The 26039-nt window shown below is 39.5% G+C and overlaps 1 protein-coding gene across 3 annotated transcripts in view; it reads left to right on the top strand.

Annotated features, from left to right (window-relative positions):
* Positions 1-26039, top strand: part of BICC1 (BicC family RNA binding protein 1) — a 368187-nt gene that overhangs the window by 135658 nt on the left and 206490 nt on the right. Inside the window, exon 1 of one of the 3 annotated variants that reach the window (XM_061161568.1) lies at positions 20060-20078. The exons of the other annotated variants lie outside the window; for them this stretch is intronic. The gene's annotated coding sequence lies outside the window, so the exon portion shown is untranslated. Of the gene's footprint in view, positions 1-20059; positions 20079-26039 lie in introns of those variants that run through there. 3 annotated transcript variants of the gene reach the window in all.

Genomic DNA, 26039 nt, shown 5'->3' on the forward strand with positions numbered 1-26039 from the left:
GTATGGGCGTATGCTGTATGCTTTCCATATGTTAATTCATCTGATCCTTCCAACACAACCCCACAATACAGGTTCTTTTATTGTTCATATTTTACACACACAGGAAGCTAAGGCATAGAGAGATTTTATTTTTTAAATTAATTTTTATTAGAGGGTAGTTTCTTTAAAATGTGTTCATTTATACCGCACAACAAAGTGAGTCAGCTGGACGTATACACACATCTCCTCTTTCTTTGGATTCCCATTTAAATCACCACAGAGCATCACGTAGAGTTCCCTGTGCCGAACAGTAGTGTTGGTTGTCTGTTTTATACACAGTATCAGTAGTGTATATATGTCAATACCAATCTTCCAATTCACCACCATCTCCGTCCCCTCTTGGTGTCCAGTACATTTTTTCTCTATGTCTGTGTCTCTATTTCTGCTTTGCAAATAAGATCATCTACACCGTTGTTCTGGATTCCACATATATGTGTTAATATACGATATTTATTTTTCATAGAAAGATTTAGTATTTGAAATTTAGAGTGAGGTGGTCCAGCTGCCAGGGTCATGGCTATAACCACTGTATCGTTACACCATCTGAGATCAAAAGACATGACTTTGAATCTTTTGACTGTCACTCAGTTCAGTTCAGTTCAGTTCAATCGCTCAGTCGTGTCCGACTCTTTGCGACCCCATGAATCGCAGCACGCCAGGCCTCCCTGTCCATCACCAACTCCCGGAGTCTACCCAAACCCATGCCCATCGAGTCGATGATGCCATCCAGCCATCTCATCCTCTGTCGTCCCCTTCTCCTCCTGCCCAATCCCTCTTAGCATCAGAGTCTTTTCCAATGAGTCAGCTCTTTGCGTGAGGTGGCCAAAGTACTGGAGTCCCTTGGACTGCAAGGAGATCCAACCAGTCCATCCTAAAGGAGATCAGTCCTGGGTGTTCATTGGAAGGACTGATGCTGAAGCTGAAACTCCAGTACGTAGACTGTCACTAGCAATAAAAATTACATTTTACCTCCTGACCCTGTACACACCTACATAAAAATAAATGGAAAAAAACAATGAGACTAACATTTACATGTAATATAACTTGATTTTTTTTTCTGTTTCATTAAAAAAATTCTGGTTACCACCTGAGTAGAAGCTCTGAAGCTCAGAAGAGATTTGGAGGAGAGGAAAGCACAGCACCCGATCCCTGTGTGCCTTCTCTCTCTGTTGCTCTCTCCCCTTCCCCTGTCCACACTGCCGTGAGTTCTCTGAGTTGTAAACCTGGTTGGTCGTGGAGAGTGGGGTTAACAAAATTGGTCATGAGAGTGGAGCATTACCCTTCACTGTACTGAGTTTCTCATCCTGAAGGTGACTAGAAGTTGGTGGATTCTTAGGTGGCGCAGATGGTAAAGAACCTGTCTGCAATGCAGGAGACCTGGGTTCAATCTCTGGGGTGGGAAGATTCCCCCAGAGAAGGGAATGGGACCCACTCCAGTATTCTTTTTTGGAGACTTCCATGGACAGAGGAGTCTGGTGGATTGCAGTCTGTGGGGTCGAAAAGAATCGGACACGACTGAATGACTTAACACTTTTACATTTCTGGTAAAAGTCAGGGAAGAGGGATTCAAGAGAGCAGTTTTAAGTAGCGATGTTGGGGTTCATGTTACTGGTGGTGGTTTAGTCGCTAAGTTGTGTCCACCTCTTGTGACCCCACGGACTGTAGTCTGCCAGGCTCCTCTATCCATGGGATTCTCCAGGCAAGTATTCTTGAGTGGGTTGCCATTTGTTACTGCCCACCCCACCCCCACCCTCCCCTCGCCCCGCCAATTCATGGTTTGTTTGTGAGCTGGTTATATCAGCCTTTGTCTAAATGACTTTGTGAGGTGCTTGCAATCGGCTCAGGATGACCCTGTCTTCCATGGAACATAGGCTATCCTCTTCTTCCTGCTGAAGTGGGGGTTTGGAAGTGCTGATTTCAGACTTCAGGATATTTTGTAATACTAGCCCAGAGCAGATTTTATTGAAAGGGTTTATTTTGCTAGTTTAGACTTCTTTATAATTGTGTTGATCACTTATAGCACATCATATTCATTCATTCCTCATCGGTTTATAATTTATTTTCAGTAAAACTCAGCCTCTTTATATCCTTTCAATAAACTTTTAAAGTCAACCTGGATTTACTCATGTAAATCCATGGCTGATTCATGTCAGTGTATGGCAAAAACCACTACAATATTGTAAAGTAATTAGCCTCCAACTAATAAAAATAAATGGAAAAAAAAAAGTCAGCCTGGAATTCCCTTTGTTAAAAATAAGTCAAGATGAAAAAAACGTCGTAATAGGAAAAGATGAAACCAACGTCAGTTAGTCCTTGAAAATTTATTAACAAGTAGAAGTGTTAATGGCAAAACTTCTGTTAGGGTTTGTTGAATCATGCTTTTTAGAGACCAGAAAATTACTGGGCCCCCTCTTCACCCCACCCCCAACTTACAAATTACTTTTGTAAGCAATGAGGAATGCCTGCTTTGAACACTTTACAGGCTAAAATGATTGTGACCAGGTTCTGACCTTTATCACCCATTGGTCTGGGAATTGGAATGAAGCCAGATGGTTCTCTAAGGGAGATTTGGACCTCCTTTGTGTGTACTCCTGCCCTCCCCCTACCCACCTCTCCCAGTGAGATGTGTTGTCTGTCTCTCCATGTGGCACCAGGCCGTCAACCTAGGAGAAGAGACCCAGCACCCGCCAGTATTCTGGAGGACATCCGCCACGCCGCAGACTGACTGTTTGATGAGGAGCTGCTGGGGAAATTGCTTGCAGAGCTTCATACCAGCAGCCTCAGTGCTTTTGCCCCTGGAACATTGGCTTACTTTTTAGCTTTATGGACAATACTGAATACTGTACAAATGTGGTTTCTCTCTTTGCTTGAAGGAAGCAGGGATCAAGTTTCTAACCCAAGATACCTTCTTCCATCCTAATTTTCCTTCTGGTATTCTTTTGATTCTTCGTGGGATGCTCTGGTTTCCTATGTGCCTTGTAAGATCCCTCCAGTCTTCATGGTGAATCACATACGTCTAGAGTGCCATTGCTGAGTAAATATAACGTGTGTTTTCAAGGCTTTAGCTTTGCTCATCTACTGCCCCTATAGTGGTTGTGATTGAAAACAAGTTATGCCCCCAAATTTGTGGTGGAAGAGCGAGACCACAGCTTTCCTACAGACCTTTGAATCTTGTTCTAGGTTTGGCAAGGGTAGGTAGGTATGACTGAGATAAAAGTGTTGTTGTTGTTTTTTTTTTTTCCTTTGAGATAGCAGGATGAAGATGATTGAAAGATCATGTTAATTACTGAATATGAGATTGTAAGGAACCATCCACGTTCAGAAATGAATTGGGACAGAAAGCATATTAAAAATTCACACTTGGGATTTCTCTGGCACTCCAGTGGTGGGAACTCTGTGCTCTCGCTGTCAGGTGCGAGGGTTCGCTCGCTGGTCTGGGAACTAAGATCTTACAAGCTGTGTAGTGCAGAAACAAGTAAACACACTTAACAGTTCAGAAGAAGCAGGTAGAGTTAGAGGTGTTGATCCTGTGAAGCAACAGAACTGTTAACTAGCAGTGTTACTGTGAGAAGCCATTTTCCCTTTTCTGAGTTAGTCTTCTTGTCTCTAAAATGAGGAAACTAGACAAAATGAACATAACTACTCTGCCAACTCTAAAATTCTGTGATTTTCCAAATGCAGTTAAATTAGAACCTTGAAAAGAGAATTTACCGCGATGATGTGTGTAAGTAGAAATCTGGGAGTCCTGAGATTTGAGGCCCTTTAGCAGTGTCTGAGTTAATATTAATCATTACACCCTCATTGCAGTCTCTTGGCAGAATGATTGACCTCCAGACCCAGAATACAGGTGTTTTCCTCAAAATTTTGGAGTAAAGCAAATGAAAGTAATTGTGTATGCACATCCATGCATGCTGCTGTGATTATAAGTTACTAGAAAGGTTACTTACTCTTAGGCATATTCTTGGTGAGTTTTGATATATCCATTGTAGGTGTTCAATAAGTGTTTATTGTTCTGACTTGAAATTTTATAGTATTATCCATTAAAAATGGTCAGTTATGTATCAGTCAGTATGTACCTTGTTACCTTACCTTAGAATTCATTTTAAAACATTTTATAAAGCCACAGCATTTTAACTTAGAAAGAGACCTTCAGTTCAGTTCAGTCACTTAGTAGTGTTGGACTCTTTGTGACTGAGTGACTTTTGGGAAGTAGTATATTTAATAAGATTATTGTCTGGCAGGAGGTAGCTTGTTTTTATATTTTTATTACAGAACTCTTATACATATTCTGTATATTGGGTGGAAGAGAACAAGCACTGTGCCTAGCACATAGTTGGGACTTTGTTAGTTTTTTCCCCCCTTTCCTTAAGTGAGTGTTTACTATTAGTGGAAGGCTTCATAATTTGAAATCTGTGCATGTGGAGGCCAAGCACAAGTTTCCCTGACAGCCTGTTATATACACTTGAACATTTGGGTCATGCCAATAAATATTTTAGCCAGTAATACAAGAGACAAACAGGAAACAGATTAATAGACTAGTCACAATAATGCATAGTTATTGCCTTAGGGCTAATCATCAAGTCCTTTTAATAATGTGATTGACATATTGTATTTAAAAGGTTAGTTATTCTTGGTACTCCCCTGGTGATCCAGTGGTTAGGAGTCTGCACCTCAAATGCAGGGGGCACAGGTTCAATCCCTGGTTGAGGAACTAAGATCCTACGTGCCACATGGTGTGGCCATAAATAAATAAATAAGGGCTTCCCAGGTGGCTTTAGTCCTGTCAGTGCCGGAGACACAAGAGACGTGAGTTTGATCCCTGGGTTGGGAAGATCCCCTGAAGTAGGAAGTGGCAGCTCACTCCAGTATTCTTGCCTGGAAAATTCCATGGACAGAGGAGCCTGGTGGGCTACAGTCTGTGGGGTCACAAAGAGTCAGGTACAACTGAAGAGTCAAGCACATGTGCGCACACACACACAAACAAAGAAATGACTAGTTTGTATTTAGTATGTATTTAGTCAGGGTGGATGGTTTTGATGGTTTGTCCTGCTACTGGTAGCTGCCATATTTCACATAAGAGATTGTTTTCACTGGGATGGGCAGACGCAAACACTGTCCCGAGTTTGGCCAAGTAGCCAGAAATAGTTTAGGGATTCGTAGAGTTGTTTCCAAAATTCCAGTGCTATTGCATCATCTTCATGGATCTGGTTAGTTTTCAGTTCTTTTTGAAACTGAGCCCCACTGGTGGGACAAACACTCAGAGATTCACACCCCTGCAAACATGGTGCCCCGGGGCAGGAGCGGAAATTAGAAAGCCCCTTTGCTGAGTGTTATACTATGCAGTTCTCTTCTGAACGGTGGCTTTATTTCCATGAAAATGTAGTTCAGCAAAGTGTGAACTCAGAACAGTCCAGCATGGAAAACTGCTGGAGTCCAGCCTTCATTTGCCATGCATTCAGTCCACAGGCCTGTTTGAATTAGGGTACCCTGTATCCTTTACCAAGTGTCATCGCCCCTGCTCTGTGCCAGCAATGCATGTTTAGCCTGTGTAGGCTGTGACCTCAGTAGGAAAACAGTTGTTTAAATCAGCAGTCCCCAACCTTTTTGGCACCAGGGACCTGTTTCGTGGAAGACAGTTTTTCCATGGACTGGTGGGGAGGATGGTTTCAGAATGATTCAAGCACATTACATTTATTGTGCACTTCATTTCTACTATTATTACATTAGCTGCACCCCAGATCATCAGGAATTAGATCCTGGAGGCTGGGGACCCCTCATTTAAATCACAGAAGTCCTAGTAAGTTCTGTCTTTCAGAATTCTTACCAAATTTCTTGATCTAAGAATACAACGGTAGCAATTTCTTCAAGTATTCACAGTCAGCCAAAGGAATGGAAATAAATGACATCTCCACATGCACTGCCAGGCCTACTTCCAACCTTCAGAATATTGCATGTAGTTGACTGCATCTGGGTGTACAGACAGTTTATAATCTTGACTATGTCTCCACCATGACTTACCATAGTAAACATTTATTGAACGTCTGTTATGAGCTAGACACTAACCAAGTCTTGGATTTGCCTGTGATTTCAGTACCGCTGTCTTCTGTACTAGCCTCACTTTCCATCCTTTTCGATTTCAGCTTTTCTACACTAATCATGTCCATGGGATTCTCCAGGCAAAAACACTGGAGTGGGTTGCCATTCCTTTCTCCAGGAGATCTTCTTGACCCCAGGGATTGAACCCGGGTCTCCTGCATTGCAGGCAGATTCTTTACCATCTGAGCCACCAGGGAAGCCCATACTAATCACGTGCTGCTGCCAAATGGGTGGCCAGCTGCTCCCAAGATGCAGCAAAGCCTTGCTATTCCATCTACATGAATGCTCTCCCTCTATCTCTCTTTTTGCCTATTGATGCATTATTCTTGAAAGACTACCTGACATACTGTTTAAAGAAATCAATGATCCTTACAAATGCATTGTATGTACCATCTATTCCTCCTTGGGGTTTTGTTTGCATATAACACTGCATTGCAGTGTAACATACATGCTAAGTCCAGAGATAGGCAGGGTGGTTGTTTTCTACTGGAAACATTTCCTTCTCCAGGGGATCTTCCCGACCCAGGGATCGAACCCACATCTCTTGCATCTCCTGCATTGGCAGGTGGATTTTTTACCACTTTGCCACCTTGGAAATCCGTATATACACTACTATGTAGAAGGAAATGGCAAACCACTCCAGTATTCTTGCCTGGAGAATCCCAGGGATGGGGGAGCCTAGTAGGCTGCTGTCTATGGGGTCACACAGAGTCAGACATGACTGACACAATTTAGCAGCAGCAGCAGCATGTATAAAATAGATAACTAATAAAAACCTACTGTATAGCATAAGGAACTCTACCAATGCTCTGTGGTGACCTAAGTGGGAAGGAAATAAAAAACAGATGGGATATGTGAATATATACACATAAATATAGCTGATTCACGTTCTTGTAACAGCAGAAAGTAACATTGTGAAGCTACTATACTCCAGTAAAAATTAATTTTTAAAAAATTATCTGGACAATTGTTAAATTGTCTGGAAAATTCCACAGACAGAGAAGCCTGGCGGACTACAGTCCAGGGGTTGCAGAGTTGGACACAACTGATTGCATGCACACATACACACACATATAGTGTATATATGTCAATCCCAATCTCCCATCCCATCCCACCCCTCTTCCCACCTTGAGTATCCATACATCTGTTCTCTGTGTGTCTGCTTCTGCTTTGCAAATAAGTTCATCTACATCATTCTTTCTAAATTCTACATATAAGTGATACTATAGTATATTGATTTTTCTCTTTCTGACTGACAGTATGCCAGTGTCTAGGTCTATCTGCATCTTTGCAAATGGCACAATTTCATTCCTTTTTATGGCCAAGTAATATTCCATTGTGTATATATACCACACTTTCTTTATCCATTCCTCTGTTGATGGACATTTAAGTTGCTTCCATGTCTTGGCTATTGTAAAAGTGTTGCAGTGAATATTCTGGTGCATGTATGTTTTTGAATTATGGTTTTCTTTGGGTATATGCCCAGGAGTGGGATTGCTTAGTCATGTGGTAGTTCTATTTTTAGTTTCAACAGGAACTTCCATTCTGTTCTCCATAGTGGCTGTACCAATTTACATTCCAACCAGTAATGTAAGAGGGTTCCCTTTTCTCCACACCATCTCCAGCATTTTTTGTTTGTAGATTTTTTGATGATGGCCATTCTAACCGGTGTGAGGTGATATCTCATTGTAGTTTTGATTTGGATTTCTGAATATAGAAACAATTTTAATAGGTGCAGCTTGTTTTATATTTTTTTTAGTGAATAGAATAACAAAATTTGAAGAGATACTTAAAAACCCATTTAGCACAAGTAGCTATTACTTAAATAGGCTTCTTTTTGATTCCAACTGAAGTTTATATTTTATTTATTTCTGAGGATTCTATAGGCAAATAATGTCTGTAATAATTTATAATCTTATCTGAGATCAAATTCAGTAACTGTTCTGTGATATAATAAGCATTTTAGAGATTAAAGACTTGTTTTCCTATCACTATTCCCATCACTATTAATATTTTACTTACAGTCTTCTTAGTGCAGTCTCTGCTAATAGTAGCAACCTCATTACTTGTGTTGGAACTTTGCTACTTAAGATAGGTCACAGTTATTCAGGATTGTTGTCTTAGAGTTACTTTCAAAATATAGACTATGTTCTGCATATAGACACTTGTGTGCGTGCATGCAGTTGTTCAGTCGTGTCCGACTCTTTGCAACGCTGTGGGCTGTAGCCCACCAGGCTCCTCTGTCCATCGGATTCTCTAAGCAAGAACACTGCAGTTGGTTGCTGTGCCCTCCTCCAGTATAGACATGTGAGGTCATGCTAAATAGAATAGTCTGAGCAGCAGTTGCTACGTGTGCATGCTTAGTAGTGTCCGACTCTTTGTGACTCCATGAACTGTAGCCTGCCACGGTCCTTTGTCCATGGAACTTCCCAGCAAGCATACTGAAACGGGTTGCCATTTCTTCCTCAAGGGGATCTTCCCAACCCAATGACTGAACCTGCATCTCCTGTGTTGGCAGGCAGATTCTTTACCGTTGAGCCACTAGGTCATAGCTGTATCAACCATTTATTGAACAATCACTGTGTAGTGTATCGTAGAATGCTAAGTCAGTGGATTCCCCCCACCCAAAGATTTAGTTTGTTGAAAGGGTGACCTGGAGTATTGGGATTTTTAACAATCTCCCTAGGGGATTCTTTGTTAATAGGTAAGTTTCCTTTATAATTAATACTGGATCTCCAAAAATGCTGCCAAGAACTCTTGTACTCCTGTCATCTAGATTCCTAGTTGTTAACCTTTTACTGAATTTTCTTTCCTTTATATTAACCTATGTAACCTTTTAAAAAAAAAAGTTTGTTTGTTTGACTTCATCGGGTCTTAGCTGCGGCACGTGGGCACCGTAGTTGTGGCATGCTGGCTTATTTCCCCCATGGCATGTGGGGTCTTAGTTCTCCAACCAGGGATCCAACCTGTGTCCCCTGCACTGAAAGGGAGATTCTCAACCCCCGGACCACTAGGGAAGTCCCTACGTAATCTTCCTTTAAGAACATTGCCCCATCACCCCTGAGTGCGATGGTGTGTGCCTCCCTCCAAGAAGAGCCCTTCCCTATGTACATCTATTTCTGTAATGACCACTCTGTGGTCACTCTTCTCTCCCTGTCACTGCCATGGTTCCCCTTCACCGCCCTCCCCTCTCCCTGGGCTGTTAGAGACTTGCACCCTGTCCCCTTTTCTGCCCCACTTCCTTGGGTGTCTGTGTTACCGTGATGGTGAGACAAAGAAAAGTAAGGGAGGATGGGAAGGAATGGAAAAATTATTTCTCAGCCATCAGGAAATCAACACTATACAAAATCATCACACAATCCAATACTCTGGAGATTTCATCAAATGCCCCGGCAGGGCCTATCTTTCCCTTTCTGGTCTAGGATTGTATATGTGAACATGAGTTTAGTTGTCACGTTCACCAGTCTTCTTCAGTATGGAACCCAATCCTATGTCTCTCCCCTGTTTCTCATGCCCTTAACAGGGGAAACCCTTACCTGGGACCAGACTCAGGCCATGCGATCTTGGCAGGAATGATGCCGGGCCCTTTAAGGTGTATGACGTCAGGAAAAATAATCTGTCTAACCACTGGTGAGACAGTGGTCACTTCATGAGGTTGGTGAATGCTAAGTTTGTCCACTGTGAAGTCACCATTATTATCCCCCTTGTATTTAATTATGTTTGGTAAGGAGGTATTCCCATATGGTGCCTGTATTTTATTCTTCATCAGATCTCCACCTCTAAGCCCTAGCATTCATTCATGGCTCCTACCTTTTTAGACTGCTACTTGATAGTTGCTGAATGATGATGGTTTATTTTCAATATCCCATCTATATTTATTAGTTGACATTCTGTAAGAGCTTTCTTTTCTCCCTTATTTATCAACTGATTTATTCATTTAACTTATTTCAGTATGTATTTATGAATTATTTTATTTAGTGGATTTTAATCTGATAATTTCATTATTGTGCTGCTCACGTTGTTCTGGATTTGGAATCCTTCACATTGACCCCTGTGTTCTTTTGACAGTTTCTTATCTTTTCTTAAGCATTTTCCTGCTTTCAGGCACCACAAAATGTTCCAGGCTTGTATTGTATTATTCCTGCCTCAGCTCTATCCTGTGTTCTTTTCTCTTTAAATTAATCAGTTTTTTTTTGGGCCACATCATGCAACATGCAGGATCTTTAGTTCCTGGCTAGGGATCAAACCTGTGCTCCCTACAGTGAAAGTGCAGAGTCTTAACCACTGGACCATCAGGGAAGTCTCTCACCCTTGTTCTTTTGAGTGGAAGATGCTCACTAGAATCATGATTGGGGTATCAGTGGTGCTGTTACTTCTAGGCCCTCTCAGCAGGCAGAACTAGGAAATGTACATGTGTCTACATATATCCACACATATGTATCTGTGACTATTTCTGAATCTGTATGTGTCTGTATAACTTACTATAATAATGAGTTTATTCTCATAGTTCAATTTGTAATTTAATTCTTCAGTATTCTTTCTAGCCTTTCTTCTTCTCTAGAAATTGAGAAGGCTGCCTTCTATTATCCTCAGTCTATTAATTCTGTGCCCAGTTAGTTAATTAATTCCAACCACACAGGAAGCTTCTTTTCTGCCACCGTGGTGCTCCCCTACTCTCCCCTCCCTCTGGCAGCCGGCATGCTGCCGCCAACGTCTCTGTGTGGCTGTCAGTCCCTGTCATGGTCCCACTTCCTGGGATCTCAGCGTCTTCATGCCAGGAGGGAGGAAAAGGGAGTGAATAGAGAGGACCCTCCATCCTCCACCCCAGGTGACTTCATGTGCTGCCAGGGTTGAAAATCACTGTATTAATGTGTTATGTACATTATGTCTGATTTAAATATTTCAAACCATACATTCTTTTGTCATGAAATAGTTGAGATTTTAGAGATACCTCTTTGTTATCAGCTTGTCTTTTTATAATTTGTCCAATTCTTTCATACATGAAATAGAGATAAATTCTTATTAATTGTGAGACTCTAACAGGGTATTGATAGCTGAATTTTATTCTAATGTCTTTAATTTCCTTTGTGTGAGTAGGATGTTTTCCAAAATGGTCTGATCTGGTGTATTGGTAGCAGCCTGGTGCTGTCAGAGTTTTTAAGGGGGAGATGCTTTCTTTTTCAAAAAAAATTTTTTTGAGAGTCTAGTTGATTTACAGTGTTGGGTTGGTTTGAGGTGTACAGCAAAGTGAATCTGTTATACATACAGTAACTACATCCACTCTTTTTTAGATTCTTTTCCCATATAGGTCATTACAGAATTAGAGTTCCCTACAACCTAGATAGCGTATTAAAAAGCAGAGACATTACTTTGCCAACAAAGGTCCGTCTAGTCAAGGCTGTGGTTTTTCCAGTGGTCACGTATGGATGTGAGAGTTGGACTCTGAAGAAAGCTGAGCGCTGAAGAATTGATGCTTTTGAACTGTGGTGTTGGAGAAGACTCTTGAGAGTCCCTTGGACTGCAAGGAGCTCCAGTCCATCCTAAAGGAGATCAGTCCTGCGTGTTCATTGGAAGGACTGATGCTGAAGCTGAAACTCTAGTATTTTGGCCACCTCATGCAAAGAGTTGACTCATTGGAAAAGACTCTGATGCTGGGAGGGATTGGGGACAGGAGGAGAAGGGGACGACAGACGATGAGATGGCTGGATGGCATCACCGACTGGATGGACATGAGTTTGAGTAAACTCCGGGAGTTGGTGATCGACAGGGAGGCCTGGCGTGCTGCGATTCATGGGGTCGCAAAGAGTTGGGCATGATTGAGCGACTGAACTGAACTGAACTGAACTGAACTGATACTATTTAGGGGGCTTCCCTGGTGGCTTAGATGGTAAAGCGTCTGCCCGCAATGCAGGAGACCTGGGTTCAATCCCAGGGTTGGAAAGATCCCCTGGAGGAGGAAATGGCAACCCACTCCAGTACTCTTGCCTGGAAAATCCCATGGACGGAAGAGCCTGGTAGGCTACAGTCCATGGGATCGAAGAGAGTCGGACAAGACTGAGCAAATTCACTTACTATATAGGGGGCTTCACTGGTGGCTCAGCAGTTAAGAATCCACACGCAATGCAGGAGATGCAGGTTCAATCCCTGGGCTGGGAGATCACCTGGAGGATGGCATGGCTACCCACTCCAGTATTTTTGCCTGGAGAATCCCATGGACAGAGGAGCCTGGTGGGCTACAGTCCATAGGGTTGCAAAGAGTTGGACACAGCTGAAGTGGCTGAGCATGCACACATCCTATATAGTAGGTCCTTATTAGTTATCTATGTTATATATAGGAGTATATTCTTTACATTCATGACTTTACAAGGACTTGCATACTGAGCTTGGATTTCTCTTTTAGTCTTTGAAGTTCTCTCATGCCTCTCTCTGCTTCTGCTTCTTCACTAAATTCAGAAGCACTAATACCAAGAGGATCCCATGTCTTTTCTCCCTGGAGTTTAAAATGGGGTTTTAAAGAGGTAACACATCTCCTAAACTAACCCCGTCTTTTTTGAAGGAAATGTGGAGGGAGAAGTAGTTGGGAGCTAGTGACCTAGATTATAAAAATCAAAGCTCCGAACCTGGTTATAGTCAGGAGAATCCTAAGGGTGATCTAAAGCTAAATTCCGTTGCTGTGTGATTCATGATGATCTAAGACTTTTCATCTGGTTTTCATTCTCCGAAGATTGTTAAGTTGGTTGCTATTATCAACAATGTTTAGGTTTTAAACAATTAAAATCAAGGTATAGAGTTACCTACGTATGTGGTGTTCAGGTTTTGTTCATCTGTTGGCACACATTCGTTCTGCAAAGGTTATATAGCACAAGTTTACTTTAGATAATCTCTTACACAGTGGAAAATAATCTGAAGTCAGTTGTAAGGTAGGAGAGTCTGTAAAATCTCACTTTTACTTGAAAAATTGGATTAAGTATTATTGAATTTATACCAGTTTCAAATCTGATATAATTTAAAAGATTTTAAAACATTAGGCTTTTTAGTAGCATTCATTTGACTTAAGATTAAATTCTGTAACTTGAAGATTTGAAACAGTTATAAAAGATGAAGAAATCAAGCAAGCAAAAGCAGAAAAGTTTGAGTGTGGCTTGAGGAGAAACATTGGAAAAAGAAAACTAGACTTTTTAACTTGGAGAACTTTCATATTTTGGGATTCTGAAAAATATTATGAATGAGGGATGAAAAGTTTCATCTCTAATGTTTAATGAATTTCTGTTCATTGTGTTTTCTCTTTGATGAAGCTCTTTGTGAGACTCATGGTCCTGAAGCTCCATTTTTGCGGTGTGTGGTTGTTGAGTGACACCTGTCATTTAGGTGCCTAAAGAAGACTTCAGGGACCACAGAATTAGTAGTCCCTCCAGGCCAAAATACTGTCAACACAGTTAATGGAAATAATCCACTAGAACTGTACATATGCCCCAGTGGCTTATAAAAAGATATTAAGATAGTGTTAAAGCATGAACATTGAAATTTTTTCTAAAGTTATTTGTATGAATTATACTATCTAAAATTGTTTATTCAACAAAAGGATATTCCTTTTAAGTTTTTCTGATTATGGCAAGTATATTTTTTTATAAGTAGGTGTATTCCACTTTAAAATGCCTTGATGAAATAAACCTTTGGAGAAGGATTGTCACATATTTTCCACTAACGGTAAAGGAGGAGGTTAAAGATAAGACCTTTGACTAAAAATGGGAATAACTTTGTTGTCCTTTAGTGTTTACATTAGAAATAGGAAACCAGAAATCAGCTAAGTCTCCATGGCAGTCATTTCATTTACAAGGTGAATAACACATTTCAGTCTGGATTTTGGGAATAATTCTCAAAAGTGAAAAGAAGCTCACCCAAAATACCAGGTGTTTTGACTAGAAATTCAGTCATTGATTATTTTGCATCACAAAGAGAAGGTGTGACATGACCATTGATGAACAAACTTCTTAGTTGAGATCTTGTCTGGGGGAACATAGGAAAGAACTATTTTGTTGATTATACTGAAGTTTCATATGGTCCAACTCTAATAAATACATAAATTATCTTGGTAAAATACAGTCTATTTTGTAACAATTTTATAAGAACATGGGGAAAATATTAAAGAGTTTTGGCCAATAGCTTTGTCCACACATATGGAAAACTTGCATTAAATGAGTTTTATTTTGTTTGTTCTTATCAGTTACTTTTCTGAAAATTAGTTGTGCAACTAAGAGAACCTCTTTTTTTGTTCAGTGCCTACTGTGCTGTAGGTACTTAGCAAGTGTTTGTTGAGTAAGTAAATAAAAGATATTTTATTTGTAAGTTGATTTTGAAAATTTAATTTATAAGTTTTAATACAAGAGCAGTTTACTTCCTTTCAGCCTCTAGCATCTGACCACCACCAGTCTGTTTCTCTCCCTACAGTTTTGCCTTTTTCAGAAAGTTGTAAAAGTAGAATTGTATGATATTTAGTCTCTTGTATCTTTTTACTTACAGTAAATCTTGGAGATTTATCTAGGTGGTCAGGTGTATTGGTAATTTATTGTTTTGGTTATGAGTAGACATCTGTTGTGTAGATATACTTCATTTTTGCTGTTGTTCATTCACCCATCCACAGGTATTTGAGTTGTTTACATTTTATGGCTATTCATAAATGAAGTTTCTGTGAAATTCGCATATAGGTCTTTGTGTGGACATATGTTTTTGTTTCTCTTGGGTAAGTGCCTTCAAGTGGAATTGCTGGCTCATATGTACGTGTATATTTCACTTTATCAGAAACTGCCCAAAGTGTTGTAAAGTGTGTGATTTTAGCTTCCCACCAGCAATGCATGAGAGTTGTAGTTTTTCACGTCCTTGTCAGCACTTGATATTTGTCCATCTTTTTAATGGCAGTCATTCTAGTGGATACCTTAGTAATTTTTCATTGCAGATGTGTTTACATTTTTCTTATGACCAGTGTTGCTGAGCAGTTTTTCTTGTGCTGTTGGCTATTTGTAAAGCATCTTTTGTTCAGTGTCACCATTTTGCTAATTTTTAAAATGTGTTATTTATTGAAGTGGTAAGAGTTCTGGACACAGGTCCTTTATTGGAGATATGTTTTGTAAATGTTTTTTCCCCAGTCTATGACTTTGCTCTGAATTTTAAACATTTTCATTTGACTCTTTTTATATAGTTTTCATCTCTGTAGTAAATCTACCTCCCCCATATACATACATTGGTAGATGTCAGGCGAGTATATGCTCCTTGGTTCTTTGTCTTGTCATAACAAAGATTTGGAGTGATGATTTTATTCAGTTATGTCCTTATCATATTTATAATTATTTTCAATATCCTATTTGATACTTCAGGAAATCTGGGCCATCTTGGAGTCTGGATCTGTTGACTGTGTTGTCTATTAACAATGGCTCTTTTTTTCCCTTTTTGTGTCTAGTGATTTTAAAATTGTGTCAGGTAATGTGTGCTGAAGAACAATGGAGACTGGGGTGAATAATGTATCAGTAAATGGTAACTTCTCTTTTTCCTTCAGGTTCTTAATATACGTAATTGTGTCTCTATTGTCAGCAGTTAAGCTGAATTTGGATTTTGCTTTTCCTATGTTTATATTTATTGTGAGTATAATACAGGATTAAATTTCCTCAGTGGTGGCCTGCTGCTACCTTGAGCTTAGTATGAGGCCTGGGGTGGGCAGGAAGGTTTTCTCAGTGATCCACTTCGGTTATCAGGTCAGTGCTGCATACCTGGGCTCCAGGGCACCCTGTGTTCCCACCTCTTCCCTTGCCAGTAGACTGTTGTTGCTTGTTACTAGGTTCAAGGTTCATGGTGGGGTAGAGGGTGAGTTGATAGTCTCCCTTCTCCCCCAAGCCTCAGTGTTAGGCAAGCTCTCTGTGCCTGAGCCTTAGGAAAGGGGCTTTCTCAGTGTTCCTGCCCACTCATGATTATTTTTGAAATCTGCATGATTAGTTTTGATAGTATCTTGTTCCTTCAACATACTTTTGATAAATTTTTATAAGCATAAATAGTCTATGTCAATTACTGCAATATCTGCATTATTTTGGTGGCCTTTTTCTATAACTTGTCTGTTATTCTTTACTAGTCATAACTTTTCCTCTATGATTTTTTGATTGTGAGCTCTAATCATTGGGTTTTTAACCATGAGATTTCTTTGAAGACTGTGTTTAAAGTCCTTTGCTCCAGGCAGTATTTGTCTCTCTGCCTGAGAGCACAGCCTTAGCCTAAGGCTATTCCAAATAGCCTGTTTTGTTTGTGAATCCTGTTACCAAGGGTGCATTAATATAGACTTGGGTTTGAGAATTCTTAGGGGATAGGGAAGGAGTGGATTGGGAGTTTGAGATTAGCAGATGTTAGCTTTTATAAATAGTATAGATAAACCACAAGGGAAACTATATTCAATATCCTATGATAAACTGTAATGGAAAAGAATATTTAAATTTATACATATGTATAACGAATCACTTTACTATACAGCAGAAATTAATACAACATTGTAATTCAACTGTGTATCAAAAAAAGTGTGAACACTGCTTTATTCTTTCAGAAGGAACAAAATTTAATCAAAATCATCGCCAAAACAAATGTAGTTTACTAGGGGAGGAAAAAAAAGTGAAGAGTTCATGTGAGGTCTGAGGAGTTAGATTTAACAGAGAAACCACTCAAAGGAAACTTGAAAAATGAATTTGAACTGTTAAATGAATACACTCAAGACAATAAAAACCCTGTTGATAATGTTTGTTGTACTTCGGTGTTGTAATCTTTGTGCTGGGTGGTGGTGGGGGGTGTGCTGTTTCGAGGGAGTTCCCAGGCACATTGCAGTTCGCAGTTCTCAACTCTTGCTAGTCATACAGACAGAACCATGAGCTTAAAACCACCAGTGGCCTTGGGCTTAGATGACAGGAAATGCTGTTTTAGATGCGAACCTAGTATATATAGGATGGATAAATAATAAGGTCCTGCAGTATAGCATAGGGAACTATATTCAATATCCTGTGATAAACCATAATGGAAAATAATATGAAAAAGAATATATGTATAACTGAGTCACTTTACTGTACAGCAGAAATTAGCACATTACTGTAAATCAACTACAATAAATTATTTTTTAAAAATTAAATTCTCAGGAGAGACTTCCTCTCTTTCCCCTCATTCCACCAAGGAAAAGCCAGGCAGTCATTGCCACAGTCCATCATTAAGGGGAAGTTTTATTTGTTTCGACCTCTGTAGCTTTATTTGAGTGTTTTTGTTGTGAACTTTATTTTCCATTCTCTGATCATGGTGTTTAAATCCAGACTAAAGGCTACCAGGTTAAATAATAGACATTTCTATGGCAAATGCTGATTCTTCACTTATCTCTTTTATCGTTTCTGTTCTCTGAAGAATTTCCGTACATTCTAAAATACCTTTTTATTTTTTAAGATATTTTCTACTTAAATGGCTTTATCTGATTATCCAGTTTACCCTGTTGCTGAAAGTACAAGTTCTGTCTTGCACTATCTTATGCTATCTTCTCATCTCTCTTGCTGTAGAAGTTGATAAATTGTCATAATCATGTAGTTTTAAAATTATTTTTAGTTTCTATTTTAAGATTGTTAGCATTTTATAAAGTTTTTTTTTTAATAGCAGAATTATGTGAAAATTTAAAAAAAACCTGAACACAGCAGTTTGGGACACTGGATCTTATTTCCTTATTGAGATATTAAGTACGTTTGGTATGATTGCTATTTAGTTTCAGTTTGTCATGTACAGATTCATACTCGGTAGTAAGAGATGAGCAGTAGAAATCTATAATCGTGTGTGTTTTTTTAAGAGTATTTTTGGCTGTGCTGGGTCTTCATTGCTGTGCCGGCTTTCTCTAGCTGCTGCAAGCAGGGGCTACTCTCTAGTTGTGCTCCGGCTTCTCACTGTGGTAGCTTCTCTTGTTGAGGAGTGTGGGCTCTATAATCATGTATTTTTGAATCCCTAGCAAAGCATGGAAAAGGTGGAAGGAGGAAGTATAAAGACTTTTCTTGCCATTTATATTCAAGTGTATTTGAGCTGGAAATAAATCATCAGTATTTATTAGCTGTGTGACCTTGGTAAATTACCTAGTTTCTTTCTTCACCTGTTAAATGGGATAGTAATGCCTACCTTTTATAGGATTAAAGACTTGATTAAATGAAGCAGCCTACAGAAAATCTCCTGCTTGGCATGTCCCTGTAGTAGCATTCAAATGTTAATATCATGCTTCCTCTCAAATACCCACTGAATAATTCAGTGTACATTTGTTTTTCTCTTAAGTTCCCCTCTGCAAGGAATTTCAAATACAGATATCTCAGCCATTTGCTGCTATTTAACCTGCTTTCTCTATTTAATATTTAAGCTCCTTTGACAGATACATTGGAAGTGATAGCTTATTCTCTTTTCAATAATGAACTAGAAAGAAAGGTTCACAATTAGGCTGGATGGAAAAATCTCAATTCAGTGCAGCTTAGTAGTTTCACGAAAGGCACAGATGACTACTAACCAAACTAAGATTTTGTTTTCTACTTAACTGCTATAAGTTTTGTACCTCTATAGATTATAAACAGGATTCAGACGAAACTACTCATTTATTTCCCTTGGCCTTCTCTTTCAGAGTTAACTTACAAAGAATGACATTTAAATATAGCCTAGATATATAATTTCTCACTTGTAATTGATGATGCTTCTTTACCAAACTTAAGAAAAAAATTTTTTATTGGATTGATTTGCAGTTTACATCGATTTTCAATGTTGTGTTGGTTTCAGGTTCAGCAAAGTGAATCAGTTATATGTATATATCCACTCTTTTCCCTTATAGGCCATTATAGAATAGTGAGTAGGGTTCTCTGTGCTGTACAGCAGGTACTTGTTATTTAATTTATATATAGCAGTGGGTATATGTCAATTCCATTCTCCAAACTTACCTTCCCCATCCCCTGGTAATCATAATTTTGTTTTCTGCATCTATAACTCTGTTTGTTTTGTAGATAAGTTCATTTGTACCCTTTCTAAAGATTTCACATGTAAGTGACACCATATGATATTTGTCTTTCTCTGTCTGACTAACTTCACTCGGTATGGCAATCTCTAGATCCATCCATGTTGCTTCATAGGGCATTATTTCATTCTTTTTTATGGCTGAGTAATATTCCATTTATATGTGTACCATATCTTCTTTATTCCTCTGTTGATGGACATTTAAGTTGTTTCCATGTCTACCAAACTTGTTACTGTGAGATCACCACAATGACTTATTTATTTTTTGTATTGAAGATGTGAAGCATTTCACACAGAGGGAATTTTATGAAGTCAGTTCTCATTCATTCACTGTAATCACGAAAAATCTGTAGTATAAGATGAAAGTCATGAACAGTCTATTTTTAGGAAGTAGTTTTAATTTCTCCGTTCACAGTTTTTTTTTCCTTTGAAAATCAGATGTGTTGTCAACTGTCAAAACCTTTTAAGTACTCTTTTGGGGTAGGAGAGCTGTTCCTTTTACTACCTTCTTGTGGAGTGCGTGAAGAAGAGTGAAATTAGACCAAGACAAGGAAGACAGGGTAAAGGGGAAGAGGGGGAAGCAAGAAGTCTGGGCATTCATCATCAGTTCCTAAAAACCCAAATTAACCTTTTAAAGTAATAGAAATGTTCAATTGAATCTTTTATTTTGCATACGCGAGAATAGGGTGTCAGAGAGGTGACTTAAAAATATATAGGGTTATAGCTCGTTAATGGCAAAGCCAGAACTGAATGATGCTCCTGACTCATAGCTACATGATCTAAGCAAAGTCTTTAATCTCTCTAAACTTCCTTTTCAAGTGTTAAAGGGGATCATGCCTGCTTTGTAAGTTTACATGGATGAAGTGGAGCTCCTGTGTATGTGTTTATGAAGTGCCGATGTATACCAGGTACTCCATCAATGTTTTTTTTTCTTTGTCTTATCTTGACTTACTGCAAATGACTTTTTGTGTGTGAACATAATAAGTAGAAAATTGACAATGAGCCCCGAATTAAATATTTTGTGGTCTTCTACTTTTTAACAAAACACACAGGGTGAAGACTGGAGTCAAACTTCTTTTGGAAGATTCCCTTAACCATTTGGCTTGAGACAGTGGAGTTTTATATAATCTTTAGATGCTCTGATTTCAGTCAGTGCATATTATTTCTTTGGGTCAGGTACACCAGTTTATACAAAAAGTAGTCGTAACGACTTTTCCTTGCCTTTTCTTCCATGAATTCCTCTTGTGAGCTTTTGATCTTCACCGAATGACCTTATAAAAGAGAGGGAAAATATCAATAAAGTTTAAAATGTAAACTTTTCACTTAGGTTTTTTTTTTTCTTTTCCAGATGAATCCATAGCCTTTTAGGTCTGACTCTTGTTGAAAAAAATCTCAAAACTTTTCTTTGGCACAACATTCTGTATCCCAGTGGTCACATTGGAGCTTTACGCTACTTCACTTGCTCTTTTAATGAACACACATTCCAAACATTGCATCAGTTTAAATGGATAGTGTGTGTGACTCCAACATACTGTTATTGGGGATAACTCAGTTTTATTGATGACATTCAGTTCTGCTGTTTGTTTACCACATTTATTGAAAGCACTTTGCTTTGGGCCCATTACAGTTGGCAAACCAGGACCCATCAACCTGTAAAACAAGATTTCTCTTCCCTCTCTAAAACTGGGGTGGGGGGGCGGTGGTGGTGGTGGTGGTGGTGGATCTCATTCGTTATTTTTCCTGGGACTTCCCTGGTGGTCCAGTGGATAAGAGTCAGTGCTTTCACTGCTGTGGCCTTGGGTTCAGTCCCCAGTCGGGGAACTAAGATCCCACAAATGTGGCCAAAAAAAAAATTTTTTTTTCCCCTGATTCAGACCAGAGAAGAATTTAGAAACTGAGGACTTGGGACCAGCCTTGTGCTCACTTAGCTTTTTCTGTTTCCTTTAACAATGGGCTCTAAGTAGATATTTACTTGACGGATTAATAAGCCTTTCTTTGGGAATTTAAAAAGAATTATGTGGAGATTCCTTAAAAAACTGGAAACAGAACTGCCACACAACCCAGAAATCCCACTGCTGAGCATACATACCGAGGAAACCAGAACTGAAAGAGACACATGTACCCCAGTGTTCATTGCAGCACTGTTTACAATAGCTAGGACATGGAAGCAACCTAGATGTCCATCGGCAGATGAATGGATAAGAGAGCTGTGGTACATATACACAATAGAATATTACTCAGATATTAGAAAGAATGCATTTGAATCAGTTCTAATGAGGCAGATGAAACTGGAGCCTACTATACAGAGTGAAGTAAGTCAGAAAGAAAAGCACCAATATAGTATATTAACGCATATGTGTGGAGTTTAGAAAGATGGTAACGATGACCCTATATGCGAGACAGCAAAAGAGACACAGATGTAAAGAACAGACTTTTGGACTCTGTGGGAGAAGGCGAGGGTGGGATGATTTGAGAGGATAGCATTGTATATTACCATGTATACATGTATATTACCATATGTGAAATAGATTGCCAGTCCAGGTTCGATGCATGAGACAGGGTGCTCAGGGCTGGTGCAACTGGGATGACCCTAAGGGATTGGGTGGGGAGGGAGGTGGGAGGGGATTCAGGATGGGGGATACATGTACACCCATGGCTAATTCATGTGAATGTATGGCAAAAACCACTACAATATTGAAAAGCAATTAACCTCCAATTAAAATAAATACATTTACAAAAATTAAAAGAATTATAAAAAGTTTTATACAGGAAAGGTCTAAATGAATAGCAGGTACAATAAGGAAGGTACTTGTCTTACTAAATTCACCAGATTCTAAGTTAGCAATAAATTATAGTTTCTCAAGCAGTGAATGTATAATTAAATATAATTGTATAATTAAATGTATAATTAAATATTTGTTACTAAATGAAAACTTTTTCATATATATAGTGTCAACAGTAGTCCTTGCCACATAGTAAGCTCTCCATAAGGAGTGGTTGAATAAATGAGAGTTGACCTTGAGCATTTTAATTTGTTGCTGATTTTGAAAATAGCTTAATGAAAGGTTTTAATTAAGAAGATAATTCGAGGTAGGGCTCAAGGTGTGGCCTATAGTCTGGTCAAGTCAATATCATCACTGAATCTCCAGAGAAGAGCCTAGGAGGGGATGATGGAAAGAGGTTGACTCCAGGGAAAGAAGCTTGCCTTATTCTCTACCTGCTGCTTCAAGTGAGAGGAAACACTTTGTTGGTCACTTGGACTTTGACCGGCATGGGAGTAGATCCTATTGTTTGACAGAAAGGTTTCCGTCCAGTCATGCTCTACAGCTTCCCACTCACATCAGCCTCTCCTTCACTCTGTCTCTTGTCCTGGAAGTGAATGCACAGCTTCAGCTGATGACATCATTCCTGTGGCTAAATATGATCTCATACAATGTATCCACCAGGCGGAACCCAGAGGCATATGGGGACATCAGGAAGCTCAGCATGGCACCTGAGAGCCTGTGGCTTCCAGATATCTTTATTGAGGAGTTCATGCATGTGGATCAGGCACCTGCAGGTCTCATGACTTAATGTCAACAGTGAAGGTCCAGAAATGAGCAGCCACCATGAGTGGTCCGCATCTGTAACCTGGACATTTTCTCTTTCCCGTTTGATGAACAGAATTTCACACTCATCCTAGGCCCTTTCATCTAAACAGGTGGCCATCAGGCACAGGTCCAGCCTTGATGGACCTGTGCAGTCCATCATACAGGTGATGGACCAGCGTGATGTGTTCTTTGATGCCCGATGGCTTTCTGTTTGTCATCAGTACCTTCAGCTTCTTCCCGCCAGCAGGAACATGGTACTTCTCCTGGGCTACGCATCTTTCTGCTCATGATGATGAACTTACTCCTGGCCGCTGGCACCCCGCGATCAGTGTCTCCTCAGCCTGTGCTGCCTCTGGTGGTGCAGGTCAGCCTCCTGGAAACCACGTTCATCACCTGTTTGCTGTACCTGGCTCCCACTCATGCTTTGGTGGCTCCATTCTCTGCTTTTGCACTGCACTGACCCAAGGAAATGCTGCCCCACTGCACTCCAGAAAGGAAAAAGGGTCTAGGTCTTACCCCCACTCTCTGCCTGGCCTGAAGGAGCCATTGAGTTTGGTGGGGAAGGTGCCAGGTACCACAGAGGCAGAGTTAAATGGATGCCCTGCATCAACAAGGGCCAGTAGGAACTTGAGATCCAGAAGCAGCACTTGGTGGGCTGGTGGGTTCTGTTGAACCACACGATGGGTGTCCTGCTCTTTCACCTCTGCTGCTCTTCTTGTCCTCCTCTATCATGATGGTCATCGTCCTCTAGAACACCTTGGCAGCTGTCTAAGTACAAACCCCGGAAACTGGTCAGTCTGTCACTCCTGTCCAGAGCCCAGCCACCAGCCATCTTGTTTTTAACGTAGACCTTCTACACAGTTTCAGACCAGACCTGCATCATTCCCTGTGCCCTCAAAAACTCATGTCCTTGCTCCTGAATGCAATCAGCTCCCCTCAGCCAGCCCTTGAGCTCTGTCTCGATCCTCAGGATTCAAGTTCCCAGCATTACTTATTTGGTTGAATCATCCTCAGTAAACCCTTTGGCAAGGGGAGAAAGGGGGCAATTTGACTATATTTTTTGAAAATAAATTTTTAGTATAGTTTAACTAAGCCATTAGGAATTTTATAGTTGATAGTTTTTGCAAAGAGTGACTGAGGCGTTTTCTTTAATAGTAAAACACTTGTGTTTGGTAGTGGAAATTAAGGATATAAGCAGGATTCCTAGGGAAACATGGAAAAAATACATTAATGAGTAACATAATGTGACATTTGGTATGCAAGTGATAGTTACCTACTCGTTAAATAGGTCCTAAAGACCTTCCAGTGCATGAAAATAAGAAAACATTATCCGTTAAAATGTTGCATAAATCAGAATGACCATCATTTTGCCTGTTTAATTGGAACTTTTTGGCCTCCCCCCCCCAAATTATCATGGTTTCATTGCTTAAAATGCATTAAAATGTTTCTACTTAACTCTTCTGCAAAGTCTGTATTTTGGGTCCTTGATAATGATTTCAGATGGCATAACATAAGAATTTTCTTGGTGATTGAACTGGTTATAAATTCCTTAGTAGTAAACATTCATGGAGTCACAATCAAAGTGAAGATACGAAAAAAAGGAAGGACGAGTTTGCTTGTCTGTATTTTTGTAAAATCTTAGTTATTGCTTTTAAAGAAATGCAGTTTGGTTACGTAAGGCTTTTCTACCATGTTATTATTAAAAATACAGAAAAGTTTAAAGGATTATGGAAGGGATGCCGTATACCCTCTACTTAGATTCTACCATTACTTTTAAAATACTTGCTTCATCACATGGATCATCTATCCATCCTTTTATTTTTTCACGAATCTGTCTTTTTGATACATTCCTGGCTGATGTGTAGACAGCACACTTCAGCCCTTCACCATGCATACCAAATTTATCCATAGTGTTTTGTTGTTGTTAAAATCAGTGTAGCATTCTATGTCTTGTCAAATGTATAATATACTTCCATGTAACTCAAACTCTATAGACAATACAGACTAACTTGGAAAAATTTCCTCCCACCCCTTCCCCTAGGCCCCCTTGAATCTCCCTAAACTCAGAAGTAACCACTCTTCTGAGTTTTCTTTTTTAAATCAAAGATTAGTATTTCATGTTTTAGAATATTATATATGTTGAAACATACGGTATGTACTCTGGTATAAGAGTTTTTTCACACAGCGTAGTGTTTTTGGGTTTCATCCATATTGTTACATATATCAGTAATTCTTTCCTTTTTATTAATGCGTAATGTTACATTATAGGAAACCCATCACAGTTTATTTGTTTCTTGACTGTTTCCCGTTTTGGGCTATTATGAATAAAGCTGCTGAGAACAAGCCATTTACTTGCTGGGTACTTTCATTTGATTAACTCAGGAACTTAAAAATTAGTATGTTCAAAAATTTTCTTAAAAAATTTTTTTTTGCTCTGCTGGGTCTTAGTTATGGCACATGGGATCTTTGATTTTCTCTGTGGCATGTGAAATCTTCTTGTTGTGGTGTCTGAGATCTAGTTCCCTAAACAGGGATTGAACCTGGACCTCTGCATTGGGAACATGGAGTCTTAGTCACTGGACCACGAGGGAAGTACCCTAGTATGTTCAAAATTGAGCTCACCCAGCTGTGTATTCTCCCCAAGTCCCTGTGTCAGTGAATGGCAGCACTTCTCCCAGTCCCTGAGCTCCCACACATCATGAGATACAGAGTCCTGTCAGTACTGTCTTCATCACATTCAGTCAGTTTGCTGTGGTGCCTAATCATGATCCTGTTTGAAGCCAGCACCATTTTCATCTCGGTTGCCAAAATAACCATCTAACTGGTCTCCTTGCTCCCTCTCTTGGCTCTCCCTCTATTACCTTCTCCAGACCACTGTCAGGGATCTTTGAAAAAATACACATTAAGTATACTACTTTCCTGTTAAAAGATGTCAAGTTGTTTCCCATTGCTTTGAGGTAAAAAAGGAAAATCCTTACCATAGTTTTCAAGGTTCTGCATGATTTGACTTTCTCCTGGTTCTCATCTTTCTAACTACACTGGGTTTGCATGTCCCACATGCTTCATGCCTTAGACTTTATCCTCATCTGTCTTGAGTCAGTCTCTCTAATTGGATTACTCCCATTGACACACAGTTGTGTTCTAGTGTCTCCTATTTTATTTTGTCATTTTTTTAAAAATCAATTTTTATTGGAGTGTAGGTTTGCACTGTTTGTTAGTTTCTTTTTTTTTTTTTTTTGTGGTTGTGTTTTTATCTGCTAGTTTCTTTTTTTTTTTTTT

This window comes from Dama dama, chromosome 15 (genome assembly GCF_033118175.1).
Source record: "Dama dama isolate Ldn47 chromosome 15, ASM3311817v1, whole genome shotgun sequence".
Lineage (NCBI taxonomy): Eukaryota > Metazoa > Chordata > Mammalia > Artiodactyla > Cervidae > Dama > Dama dama.